This window comes from Neolamprologus multifasciatus, chromosome 14 (genome assembly GCF_963576455.1).
Source record: "Neolamprologus multifasciatus chromosome 14, fNeoMul1.2, whole genome shotgun sequence".
NCBI lineage: Eukaryota > Metazoa > Chordata > Actinopteri > Cichliformes > Cichlidae > Neolamprologus > Neolamprologus multifasciatus.
In genome coordinates, this window is record NC_140452.1 from 18,546,470 (window position 1) to 18,560,149 (window position 13,680).

The 13,680-nt window shown below is 41.0% G+C and overlaps 1 protein-coding gene across 1 annotated transcript in view; it reads left to right on the forward strand.

Annotated features, from left to right (window-relative positions):
* Positions 1 to 1,566: 1,566 nt before the first annotated feature.
* Positions 1,567 to 13,680, forward strand: part of arhgap35a (Rho GTPase activating protein 35a) — a 66,081-nt gene continuing 53,967 nt past the window's right edge. Inside the window, exon 1 of the mRNA XM_085184337.1 lies at positions 1,567 to 2,284. The gene's annotated coding sequence lies outside the window, so the exon portion shown is untranslated. The remainder of the gene's footprint in view (positions 2,285 to 13,680) is intronic.

The following is a 13,680-nucleotide window of genomic DNA, read 5'->3' on the forward strand; positions in this document are numbered from 1 at the left end:
ATGGCTTTAATCAAAGTAGAAAACACTTCACAATAACTCTTGACAAGCACATAACTCAGCAAACAACACTTATAATTAGGACTAACCTTTAAGATGATTAATTTTTCTCAGGAAAGGCATTAAACATTTCCTCTCTCTGCTGTTCAATAACAGTTTAGGTGGGAGTCCTTGGGTGAATGCACAACAAATCTTTCACAAATGATTCAGCCATTAACTATTTAAATCTATTAAGCAACAGTTCTGTGCAAAAGTCCTCAACCAATGATCAATGCTAAGTGACCCACTTAGTATTGACCTATGAATCATTCAACCATAAAAAAGGAACCTAACTCAAAAGATGAACCACACCTGGTTTTCTACACATAACAGATATCAGAAAAATTAGAGACTAATTAAATTAGTTTCTTTAGACACTTTTGTTACTAGCAGTCTGTCACAATCAAATCATTTTGCAATTAGTCCCTCTCTTCTTAAGGTGGCTGTCAAGAAGCCATTCCTAAGGAAAGGGAACAAGAAGAAAAGATCAGTGGCAACAGAAGTGACGAATCCACATTTGAAGTTTTTCTCAGTTGAAATCATCATCAGTGTGTGTAGAGGAGATCAGGGCAGGGGTAAAACAGGGAGTGTCTAGAGTCAGCAAAACATGGTAGAGTGTTTGTCATGGTTTGGGTCTGCAGTTCAGCGGCAGTGGTGTGAGGGATCTGATGGGAACTGATGAGTCAAACCTCAATCACACTTCCAGCGCAGTCAAAGGATACCTAAATTTAAAAAACACATATGGGAACTCTACTGATGTCGCTCATTAGAATAGTACAAACTTTGTTTTTGCCTTATATACTGTTTTTCCACATATCCTTACAGATGTTTCAATAAATCGCTGAACCTATTTCCATTTTCCTGGCAAAATATAAAGAAACTAATGGGTTATTCAAGACCTTTCCACAGTGTTGTATAACTAATGCTTGAATCTGTCCAGGGAAATGGTGGTCAGTTTTGCAAGGAAGTGGTATGGGAGCCGTGGGGCCATGAACGCAGATGGGCCAAAATAAAATAAATTAATCACAGTCATGATAACATAAACACATTTCCTTTTTATGCTTAGAAATAATAAATAACAGTTTCATGTTTAACAGTAACCCAAGATGAGACATTAGTCCCACTTTGATACAACTCACAAATAAGTCCATGTTGGACAACGGAGCTAGTTTGCTGTTCTTCAATTTAAAATAAAAGAAAGGGCTATAAAGAAATGAAACTAGAAAGTAACAGAAATAGTTAAAGTAACTAGAAGTAGCTGGTTGCTAGCTAAAGCATAGTCACCCTTTGTGTGCGTATGTGTGTTTTTTGTTGTTTCAAATATTTTCGAATATCTCTTTAATGTATTCAGCATGTTATACGTCAACTATTTTTTTTAGTTTAAATATACACATGTATGGAAGAGTATTATGATGGTTTATTTAAAATAAATTCACTGTTGGTCTCGGCTTACTAGTCACCATTAGCTACGCCTTAATAGTGTGGCGATGAGCAGCGTATCATAAACAGTCTGCGTTTGTTGTAATTGTGTATATTTACCGCTGGGCGAGAGTGTCTCTCTGTGAAGAGCATGCCGCCATTACTGGGAAGCTGGGAAAAAAAAATAGACTTAAACACAACGTCACACATTTATCCTGCAAGGGGCTTAACATCAGAAAGGGAAAAAAACACACACACACAAGGCTTTCGTACGAACTGTTGTACTCTTCCAACAGCGGCGCTTTTTCTGTAAATGAAGGCTGATCCTTGCGGTCGCGTTTCCTGTGGACTCTTTTTTTTTGTAATTTTTTGACACAACAAAGGAAATAATAATTGGTCAAAACAACGTGGTGGTGAACCAAGAAGGGAAAACACACCGAAACAGCGCTTTCCAACGCCGGCCCCCCTTTTCTCCTCCTCTCAAGACGTTTCCAGCCGTGGTGAAAAAAACTGAAGTTGAGCAGGATTTTTTTTCCTGCCCTTTTCCTTACTAGAATTTACTTGTATTTTTTTTTCCAGACTGGGAGAAAAGACAAACCATCTATGTATCTCGTGTCTGAAAACTTCAGACTGATGTAAGTGAACACCCTATGTGGGAAGCAATGGACAGACAGCCTGTTTACTGAAAAGGCGGAAAATAATCGATGTGAGAGCTTGTAGGGAGTGTTTTTGTCTGGTTTTTAAAGTATTTCCCCGGCTGCGGGTCGCAGAAGAGCACGGAGAGGAAGAAAGGAGCGGACAAGAGCAGGACAGAAACGGGAATGATATGGTAGGTAGACTGTAGCTTTTCGGCAACGATTGTGTGTGTGAGTCAGTGTGAATAAGCAGTTTTTAGACCTAACTAGTATTGGCAAAAGACATTTTAGGGCGTTCACCTGATTTTACTTCTCCTAACATTTCAGCTTGGGTTGCAGTGAAGTACTGCGAGTAACAAGAAACTGGGAGTTAACCCCAGTCCCCCTCCCTCCACGGGGCTGGCTTGATTTGAAGCCCGTTAATAGTAATCATAATGACTGCGTGATGATACGAGTGTGTATTAAAATAAAAGGGGTTCTTATGCAGGTTAGGGGTTAACGTGTGCTTGTTTAAATGGGACGTTTATATAGGAGAAAGGGACTGAGGGGGGTGGGGGTCTTAAAAATGGATCCTGTCCAAACCTTACAATTGTTTGGACAACAACACCTGGAATGCATTGGTCTGTCAGACCTGGAGAAACTCCAGGCTATGTCTGAACGTAAGGGGCAAACAGGACTTGAAATCGGGTTAGAGCAGATAGGATGTTTGGGATAGGCTGAAGATTGTTAAACAGTTGTGTCACAGCATGTTTGCATGTTCAGTTTATTTCTTACTATGCTCTGCTTTAAAAAAAAAAAATAGACGTTTAATGTTTTAAAAAGCTTTGTTTATTGTAATTTCGTACATTTCAGTCGTGTTTAAGGTCTTAATATACTACGTTTTCTTCATGAAAATTTATTTTAACCTGCATTAACTTTGTAAATGCCAAAGTTGCACAGGGCTGGCTATTTGATATAGTTGGCTAATGCCTGAGGGTACCTGTACTAACTTCCTCATTTCCTTTACCCAACCTGTAACACAAAAGGCTGTGTTCTTCCTAGAAAATATTTAAAACCTTTCAAGTTATTTCTCACCAATCTCAGGTGAGGATATTTATGTTGGCTCACTGAATGTGGAATGTCCACCCCTTTATCCTTTAGTTCTGGGCTGGTTAGGGTGACCTAATGGAGACAATTAACACTATTAATCTATTTTTATGCCAGGACTAGTCACCAGTGTGTCACAGCCTAATCCTGCAGCAAAGTGGCCATTGCCCTGGAAGCCACCCCCTTTTCTTTCTTTCTGGTTTTTTTTTTTTTTTTTTTTTTGGGGGGGGGGGGGGGGGGGAGTCCTTACACTGGACTTTGGTGCTTTTAATTCAAAGAGTGATCCTTCTACATTAAAGACTGACAATGGCTGATTTTAAAGCATGAGATCTCTGTGTAGCTTTATGACGTTGCCTTAAAACAGAGTATCCATTGGTTTGGTCTGTGCTGCTGTGTCATTGCCAGTTAAAGGAGACATTTTAAAACAGGAACCTTGATAATGGGCATGTGCCTTTGGTATCGTGCATCCTTTTCAAGCAAGTAGGTTGAAGCACACATTTACTGGCTGTGCTTGAATATGTGCTTTTTGATGAGTTTTCCTCCCTTTGATCTTAATCAGCCTTGTCAGGGAGACCATACTAAGGAGGAAACGCACACAGACTCGTATGCAAAGTTTTCTTGGTAAGACGGTCTCTTTACGCTCAGGTAAATGCATTAGCAGCTGTCAGCACTTCTGTTCTGTGCTTGATTGGGCCCTTTGCAGTGCAGTCACACCTCTCCAGGAAGCATCTTCTTCCCCTAATAACCGTGCCATTTGCCCAGGCAGCAGGCTAGCTACCAGCATACCCACTCACCCCTGTCAGTCTGTCTCTGGGATCATGTTGTGAGTCCTGGGCTTGAACATGTTCCCGAGATTAGAGGAGAACAGGCTTTGTTTGTCAGCATGTAGGCCAGAGATGAGAATGCATCCTTTGATGAGGACACTGTTCTGTCCCACATTATGTGAACAGATAAATCCAGGGTTTTTCATGCTTTGTAATAGAAGCAGCATAGGAACACTTACTCCTTACAGCAAATCTAAGATGTCAGCTCACTTGTTTTCTCAACAGTGGACCAGGGGGGAAAAAAACGAGGAAAGGTCATTAGAAATTACCTGAGCCCTGTAGTGTGAAACATTACTTAATTCACTAAGCTAAGTAGTGATTCGTTTATTTCAATAGGGCGAAAGTGTCTCAGGCTTGTAGCACAGCATGGGCCGCTTTGCAGTGTCGACCCAGACTCTTAGATTTCTACTGTGCTGGCTGAATTAAATGGTGGACTTGCACCTGCTCCAGTTTTACTGCTTGCATACCTGTCAGAGTGAAGTTACTCCACCTGCCAAGCATGGAAAATTTTTTCCTACTCATCAGAAAACGCGTCATTCGCTAAATCTCTTTCCTCTTGTATTACAAGAGAGGGTTGCTTGCGAGTCACTGTAAGTCTGTGTTTGATGGAGAAAGGAGCTAATTATAGCGGGCAGCTTTGGAGTTTGGTAGACCAGATTACAGTCACTCTCCTCTCAATGACTGCCTTGTTCTAGTGGCTGATTATTAGGCAGAGAGAAGTGCATTCTGGGATGATTGTATCTGAATTTCCATTAGAAAGTGTGCCTGCCTCAGTTGAACTGAGGTTCTCTTCTCTCCCCACTGTTTTGGCTCTCTTGCTCATTACAGATTTGCAGATGGGCACAGGCTGATATAAAGGCCTCTGTACTGTGGCCCTGTTCTGTTCCAGAGCCGGTTTAGCTCTGTACCCTGATTGACCAATTTATGTACGAGGGAAATGACCCTGTTTTGAGGGAACAAAAAGATTAGAAAGTATTACTAATATTTCTATTCACTGGCCCTTTTCAACAAATTAGTGATCTGAGAATTTTAAGTTCAACACAAATAGAATAGAATAATCCTTTAATTGTCCCACAAGGGGAAATTTGGTTGTAACAGCAGCCAGAAAGACACATATACAAACAAACAGGACACAGAACAGAAACATACACAATTTTTCTCACATATTTACATTAAGGACAATGGTTACTATAAACAGAGTACTGTACAGTTATTAAATTAAAAATAACTACAGATAAGAGGCAAACCAGGTTGTAGTGCGAATTGGTTGATTAACTTATTGCAGTTACAGCGCAGATGTAAACATCTATGTTTGTTGGGAGCAGTTCTGATTGTACAGTCTGACAGCTGCAGGGAGGGTTTGGGTTAAATCCATCATTGTTGGACATTTCTAGATAAAAATAAGGGCTATGAATATGAACAGTGGTTTGAATGGTGGCTGTACGGTTCTATTGAGGTACTTTAATATTTAAAAAATATTAATACAGTGCTGACAATGTTTGAAATTACTGAGACCGTCAAGGACCACAGAGGAATGGTGACCTCTGGACACGAACGGCTGCGTTTTCTCTTTTGCAAATGCGATTAAACAACAGAAGGACAAGAGCTATGGAGCCTGAACATGAAGGGAGATCTTTAGGAACGAGGAAAAGTGAGAGTGTGATGCCACAAAGTGGGTTTTCAGTTTTTTGTTGGGGGGGCCGCTACAAGGATGTTTGAGTAAAGTAAAGTGTGAACAAACTGCTGCCAGTTACTGCTTCAGGCTGTGTTCCTGGTATGTGCCCTTTCAGCTTTGTGCTCAGGGATCAACCAATCAATGGCAGCCATAAGTAACCCTGCTGCTTGGCTATTGGACACAGCTGAATTCCATGACTCAGCATAGCCGTAGATAAGATGTTATGATTGAGGCTCTGCCAATAAAACGGCCACTGCCCGGAGTTCAATAGGTTGGACTTCTGCTTCTATGATTGCACGCACAAAGTTTCACCACCTACACACACTGCAGACATGGTTCTTATCCTTAAAGTTCTCTGAGGTTTGTGGACTGTGCAGAGCACTAGCTTAAAATGAGAGATTTGTCATGCATAAATACACGCTCCATTGGATTATCATGTTAAGGGTATAATGGCCTCTGATGGTTTTTGGATGAGTCAGTGTTTATACGGTCTGTTGAAAGCCTGTAGACATTTGAAACCTCTCTCACTCAAAAAAAAAAGCAACAAAAAGACTGCTCTGAAATCCACCTACATAAGTATTAAAGGATAACTCTGAGCATGTTTGCAATCTGTGGATGCATACACGCTCACACGCTCACACTCATTTCCCACACTAAAGCAACACTTGGTTTTCATTTTTGTCTTAACCTGTCGTGCTGACCTAGCCCTCATCTCATTCGCAAGTCCTAATGCGTTATAGCCAAAATTGGGCTGGAGTGAGCAGGAGAAGTCTGTGTTTGTCATTGTTTGACTTTTTTTTTTTGTGGAGCTTCTCCCCCCGGTGGTGGTCCTGAATTTCCTGAAGGAAGTCCACTCATGATGCCTGGTCATGTGTTTATGCAAGGGGGATGGGGATGGAAGGCCAAAAGGAGTGGATAGGGTGGAGAAGAAGAGAGCTGAGGGTCAAAGGTGAGGGTAGGAGTTAGAAAGTGGCAACAATGGAGCCAGTTTTGTTCTTCTTTTAAGGAAGAATGGTGGCAAAATGGGAAGAAAGATTGGCTGTTTGTTAGAAAAAAATCCAGTATGGTAGTAGAAAAAAAGATCAAATCCTGACCAATCAGCTGTCATGACTGTTCTGGAGAGATATAGACAAGTCTTAACACAGACCCTCCTTTTGAACTAGTACTACCGAAAAGCCAAATTAGAATTGAGCCTCATTCAGTGGTACTTAAAACGTCAGTGCTCCAAGCACAAAGACAGTAGCATGTGTACATGTATTATTAAAAAAAAAAATCTACCAACCTAAATATTTAATCCATATATTCAGTATAAAATAGTTTTAGTGAAAGATTGTCTGTCTTTTTTAAGTTAAACAAAGTCATTTTGATTAACTGGAGCCGTTTTGCAGACTTGGCTCACTCCAGTTGTTCTTATTGTTTCAATGTGAGTCTGACGTCATCATGTTAGTGGTCGTGTTAAAGCAGGCTGGACGAGAGAAACTGCAGATTGTACCAAACATGATCATGAAAAGCGACGACCAGCCAGCACCTGCTTGCCAGGTTTAGTCTACACTGGACAGTCCCAAGAGGGAGTGTCTGAAACGTTCTTGAGAAGTAAATTAGTTAAACTTTTTTTTAGGTTGTGGTAACCTCATTTGATGAAAGCGATAAATGAAAAATCTGTATAAGTGGGTGTATAGTGCGGTGGTTAACACATTCTCCTAACATGTGAAAGGTCCCTGGTTCAGTGCTGGGAGGAGACACAAATCCCTGGGAGGGATGCTTCAGGAAGGGCATCCAGCCAAAGCAAACGTGTCAATCCATCCGCTGTGGTGACTCCTCGCAAATAAAGGAGCAGCTAAAGGAAGCTACTTAAACTATAATCACAAGATCTAAACTGTACTTTCACTATTAAGTATATCATCAAGAGGCGTTATCTTTTCTTTTTTTTTTCTTTCTTTCTAGTTGTTAGAGTTTTAAAACTTTCTGCTTGTACTTGCTGTCCTAAGTCGTGGCATGTGCTGTGGGTGTTATATGTGTTTTTAAGTGAAGCAATAGTTTTGTGTATTCTGATACAACTTGTTGTATGTCCATCTTTTGTGAAAGTAGAGAGCGTTAGAGGGCTAGATTTTTCGAACATTTCATTTTAACGGCATGTTTCTCTCTGCGGTCTTATTGTTTAGCGGTGGAGCCCTCGGAGCATCACCAGTTGGATTAAATTCACTGGGAAAGGAGGGGGGGAAAGAGGTTTGTGTAACAGAAACTTGTGTATTTCAAATAAACTTTGAGGTTGGGCTGTTATCTGTGAAGACTGGCTGGAAGCTCTTTCTGTCAGCCATAATATTGCAACTCAAAACACAAAGCAATAACTAGAATCCACACCTCAGCTGTTAGCTTTTCATTTCATTTTAACTCATTATTAGCAATAATTAGATTGGGTGGTTAGTTGAATGTGGTGCAGAAATTATTTTAGTGTTTGGCAGTGTACAAACAGGAGACTGTGTGCAGAGGTAGGAAATGAGATGGTGAAGCTGTAATTGGTTTTAGATTTGTGCGTGGTCAAAAAAAACCCCACAAAAAACACCTGCTTTAGGTTTGTTAGTTCTCTTAGACAATGATGTTGATGCTGCTACAACATGAGGTTTAGTTTGCATTATCCCGACTTGATGTCTGTTTATTGTGACGTCTCTTACATGCTCCAAAAAACTGTGTCCACAGTATCCACCATTTTCTAACATTCCTGACAAGAACTGAAGTAATCCGTGTCACTTCCCCATCAGTTATTTGAAATTGTGGGGTTTTTTTTGTTTTTTTTTAAATCAGCTGAGCGAGTTGCGGGGAATTTCCCACAAATTACCCAAAAATTTCAAACCATGTTGAAGTCAGTTTACAGTGAATAAACGAAGTGTAGTTGAAGTGAAACTATGCTTGAAACAGCAGTGTGAAATCATGCATCTAGTTTAAGATTAACCTACTGACGTTAACTTTATGAATCATAGAAGTGAGGGAGTGCAGTGGTTTTAAAAGGAAAACGTCTCCTTTCACTTTTGTGAATCATTACAAACCAAAAACTTAACTCGTGCATCTTCTTTGTTGCTTTACTGACTTGCATGGCTGTTGTGAGGATCAAGGTAAAGAAAACATGGGTGCAGAATGTAAACATTTTGTTTGTTCGAAGTTGCTGCTTTTGGTTCGAAGGTTATTCGGAGAGAAATATTGCCTCACCAAAGCGCAGCTTACATCCACCAAGGAGAAGACACTGCAGACCTTTGTGGGAAAATGTTGCTGTGAATTGTTGATGGGTTGGTTTCCTGTAGCTTAAATCCATGTAATTTCCCCCCCAAAAAACCCAAAACATATTTTTGGTGGAAAAGATGAATATAAGACATTGGAATTTGAGTGGGAAAGGGATAGACTAATTCATGTGTACCGAAAAGAAGAGATGCAGCATTTAGATTGGGCTGAATATTTTAATTGTCACACAATTGCACAGGTGTATGTGACCTTTCAAATCAAATGCAATTGAAATTCGGCATTTACAAACGATTGCATCCATTAAAGAAAAACACCAGGTATTTAGCTTCTATTTCAAGGGTTTCAGATTTCTAAGATATTGAGCAACAGTGAAACTGGCTTTTGCATTTGTAGTTTAGTCGGTGTGGATCCTGCATTTCAAGTGTTCAAGCCTAACTGAGTCATTTTCCCTGAATTGGCTAAGCCTCGCCAGAGCCACACACCACTGTTTTTCCATGCACTGTGTAGACCGCAACTAGTAAAAGGACATTTACATGTGCCCTTAGCGATGAATTAAAGATTAACACTTACTAAATGTTTAAAAAGGCGTTTTAAGAACACTGTTTGTGTGAAAGTGTAATTGAATTGAGGTTTCCAATGTAGTGCAGAAATGAAGGATCATAGCATATTAATATAGTATTTCAGTATTTGTGAATTTTCTGTGGCTTATAACTCAATTTTACGACGATCCCAACAAAGAGTGAAGTTCTCAAGCTTATGTGTAGCTACCGTTACTCCTGCACAAAAAACCCAAAACAGTTTATTCATGTTTATTCATGCAGGCTCTTATGCTTTAAGTCCTGCAGCCACACCATGAGGCAAAGCAGTTAATCACTAACGACTCTGAATGACTAATGGCGTGCTCATCCACCAGCGATTGTGGATTCAGTTCTGTTTCCTCCATAAAACACACCTGTGACACTTTTAGCATTACAAACGCTGATGGGCACTTTTACAGTTACAATTTTCAGCTCACAAATGCTCTATCTATGCAAGTACTTTGTGGGCATGCCAACAAGCTTTAGGTTAACCAGAAGGTAACATTAGTGGTATGTCCATGTTGAGACTTTAAGACTACAACAGAATAGAAACAGCATCTGTTACATTACGCAATAGTGTTTTACACCATGTGCTACAGTTTTGTGCACATACCACATGACTCTAAGTAAGACTTTTTCTTTAGAGCACAATATTTTAATGTTTATTTTTTAAATTATTATTATTTCACCCACCATTACAGTCCAGCTCTAACTGCGTAGTTTCAGCATGACTTGAGCTTATATTTCCTAGAATCCATATTCACTGAAGTCACGCCTCATTCCTCATTTGGGTTACAACACTTTTTGTGACAGAAAGAAACAGGGAGCAGTGTAATCCTGATTTACTCAAAGGTGCAGTGTAACAGTTAATAATTTTAAACAGAGCCAGAAAGGTTTCGGGTCATGTTGAGAAGAAGTTTTGTCACCACAAAAAACAGTAAAAAAAATTATTCAAAAAAGTTCCTCGAGCAGCTCTATCACCTGCTCTTTGTGTGTGTGAAAATATGCATGTGCTTTAGAGAGATCTAGAGTCACAAAGAAGTGATTTGGAACCTGAAATAACAAGAGAATGATTGTACAAGGAGAAGATCCAAAGTGTATTATATCCATTAGCTTAGGAGTTGACGTAACATGTCAGATTCTTTCATTCTTTCATGTTTTGATTGCAGTTCTTGTTTAGGAGCTCTTGATGGATCAAACCAGTGCCCAAGACTAGTTTAACCTGCCCTTAAACAATGATTCGAGGTGTTCCACGTGAGCAAGTGTTAGACCTCAAGCAACCCTATTTCAGTAAGAGTCCCATCCACAACTTTTCAGTTTTCGCTTCACAACTCTGTAACTACACCTTCTCTCAGTCTGAGGTCTCCCGGTGTTTGAACATCGGGTTTTAGGCTGTAGGAAATTTTTGCCACTCTGACTGTTCACATGCAGCTTTTAGACTGCAAAGCTGAGCTTCCATTTAAGGCCTTGCCTTTTCCTCTCTTCCTTTCAGTCGTGCCTTCAGAGGTTATAGTTGACAGGAGACATGGGTGGGTGATGTCAGCCCTTTCCTCTGGGAATTCAGGGGTCTTTAGGGGTCCTGTGAGGTTGGGCAGCAGCTCCAGACGGGAAACGGTGATGGTAGAGAGGGGAAGGAACAGCTCCCTTTTGTTTTGTTTTGATCACGTCAGTGCTAAAGAGGGAGACACAGGATGTCTATTGCCAAGAGGAGCATTTGTGCATAGACGTATGTTGGAGCTGCTGGAAATACTTGGCACACCACCAGTTTTCCAGATTTAAGTTTAAATCGCAGTTCTGCTGCTTTTTGCATTCATTTTTTTCAGAATTTCTTTGTTTTTTGCTACAAGGGTGTAAAAGAAGTTTGCATGAAAAGCTGGGAAAACTCCAGCTTCAAGAAACACAGTTTGCATTCGTTAATGCTGGGTCACTGACTTGTTCAGTAGGTGTATAATATTTAACATCATGTGCTAAACACTTGAGCGGTGGTTGTGAGAGCTCTGCTAGCGTGTGGGGCTCTTGGGTCTCACTGATGATGTACCATTGTAAACAGTTCCCACTGCTTGCACAGCTGGGGCACACTTGACAACTTCTGCAGTGCATGTGAAGTGGGATGGGGAGAAGGCAGTCGGATAGAGCTAGGTTAGCGCTGGACGGCGAATGACTGGACTGATACAGCAGCGGAATGCTTCGAGGGCCTTTGGGGCATGATACGAACTGCAAAAAAGGAAAAGTGAGTTCAGGGGAAACAAGAGCATAAAACTGATTATAAATGACAAATCCCCAGCTCTTGCAACCAAACAGTGTTACCTGCTCTATCCCGAGGATGGTAAAATGCAATCACAACAGCTCTGAGCCCAATTCAATCTCCTGTATGTATTTTGCGTGCATGTGTTGTGAGTACCATTGTGTTTGTGGCCTCCCCGATTTCAACAGTGACAGGAAATTTTGCCCCTCCTCTTCACTGTCCTCCCTTCATCCTCTACCCTCTGCTCGCTGCCTGGCGCTGATTGGCTGGAGGGAAAGCGAGGGATGAGGTTTTGTCGTCTAATCTGCCAGCAGATCGCCACTGATGGGTCTCTGTAGAATGGCTTTAGTAAATTACTGTTCCAGGGAAGGGCAAATCCCTTCTATCAGATAGCAGCTCTCTCTTCATCTCTCCCTCTATTCCAAGTCCCACACTCTTTCTCTTCAGTACGTCAGTCAGGCTCTGACTTTATCTTTTTATCACCATCTAACTCTCCTGTTCCCTTCACAGTTGTCCACTACTTTGTGTTTTTTCTTCTCTTCTCCTCTTTTCTTTTCCCTCTCACTTTTCCAAACTTGAACACCTCACGATGCACACCTGTTTGTGCGTCTGCACATTACGCCTGATTTTCTGTGCCGATGGGCCTCACACCTGGAGTGAATTAGATGAGCTGGTGTCAGAAAGAGACGCGCTGTGAGTTTTGCTCCGAGGCTACTCATTGACATCGGCACATTACAGTCCCTGTGAACAGTTCCCCCTATTCCCTGGTGTGTTCATGCGTGTTAACAAGATGGACCAGTTTTGAGAGCAGCCATCTTGCCTCTCAGTGTGTGTGAAATTGCACAAGATAATACAGTACATCCTGAAGAAGGGTGTTTGCGGATTAGAGGGGAACTGTTTTATGCATATGGATTTAGTTTTGCATACCTGTGCCACAAAAGATATCACAGGAATAAAGAAGATTTGGGAGGGAGAAGGATATTGAAAAAAACAAGGGAGTGTTTTTGTCTACCTGTAGCCTGCTGTGTGGGTGCACTCTTGCCTGAGGTTGAGAATGTTGCTTGGCATGAAAAGCTGAGCGAAGCCAAACTCCAAGTGACCTCCTGTGTTTTGTTACAGCTCAGTCTAACTCCTCCTCAGTTGTGTGAAACTGCCAGCATTCTTCTGCTCTGTAGTGACATATGGTAGCCAGGCATGTCTGATGTCACAAAGTACCATAGTTTCTGTGTCTTGACAATTTGCAGGTGGGGTATGGTGAAAGGTGGAGACGCCACACGCGAGCACATTTCAATTTAAAAGGGAGATTTGTAGAAAATGCTGCCGTGGGAGAGATCACTGTTGTTTCTGTTGAATATCTCTGAGCTACTGAAGCCACTTTAGCATTATACATGCATTATTTGTGTTTTAATACTCACTCAGAGTCCTTAAACCACTGTCAAAGACACTGAGGGACACTGTCATAGCATAGAAATGATCCAGAATGCACTGCAGGATAAGCTACATGATCTCCGCTTGCTTTGGGGACCAGGCCTCAGTGTCTCTTAATGCCGGTGGCTGTGACGTCATAAGCGAGGAAGCATAAGTGCAGCTAGAAAGAATAATGGTCTGTGCTGTGGCTAAAAACAAATGGCCATCCTGCTTTCTAATTGTCGCTTGCCAAGAGCTTCTGCCATTGTTTTGTTTACTGTTTATACTTCTTTTTTTCCTCTTATGTCAGACGGAAGGGAAACTGTGTGCTGCAGTGACTCATACCATCTTAGTACAAAGTACTACCTAACCAGCTAGTGCTGGTTTTTAGCCTTACATAATACAATGTTTTGCCATTAGTAGAAATACATTACAAATATTTCTTGAACAAATTGCCATACCTGTACGTTTTAATTTTGGAATGTTTAAAACTCCCTCTTTTATGATGAGATGATTTTTTTTTTTGGCTATACTGTTAGCA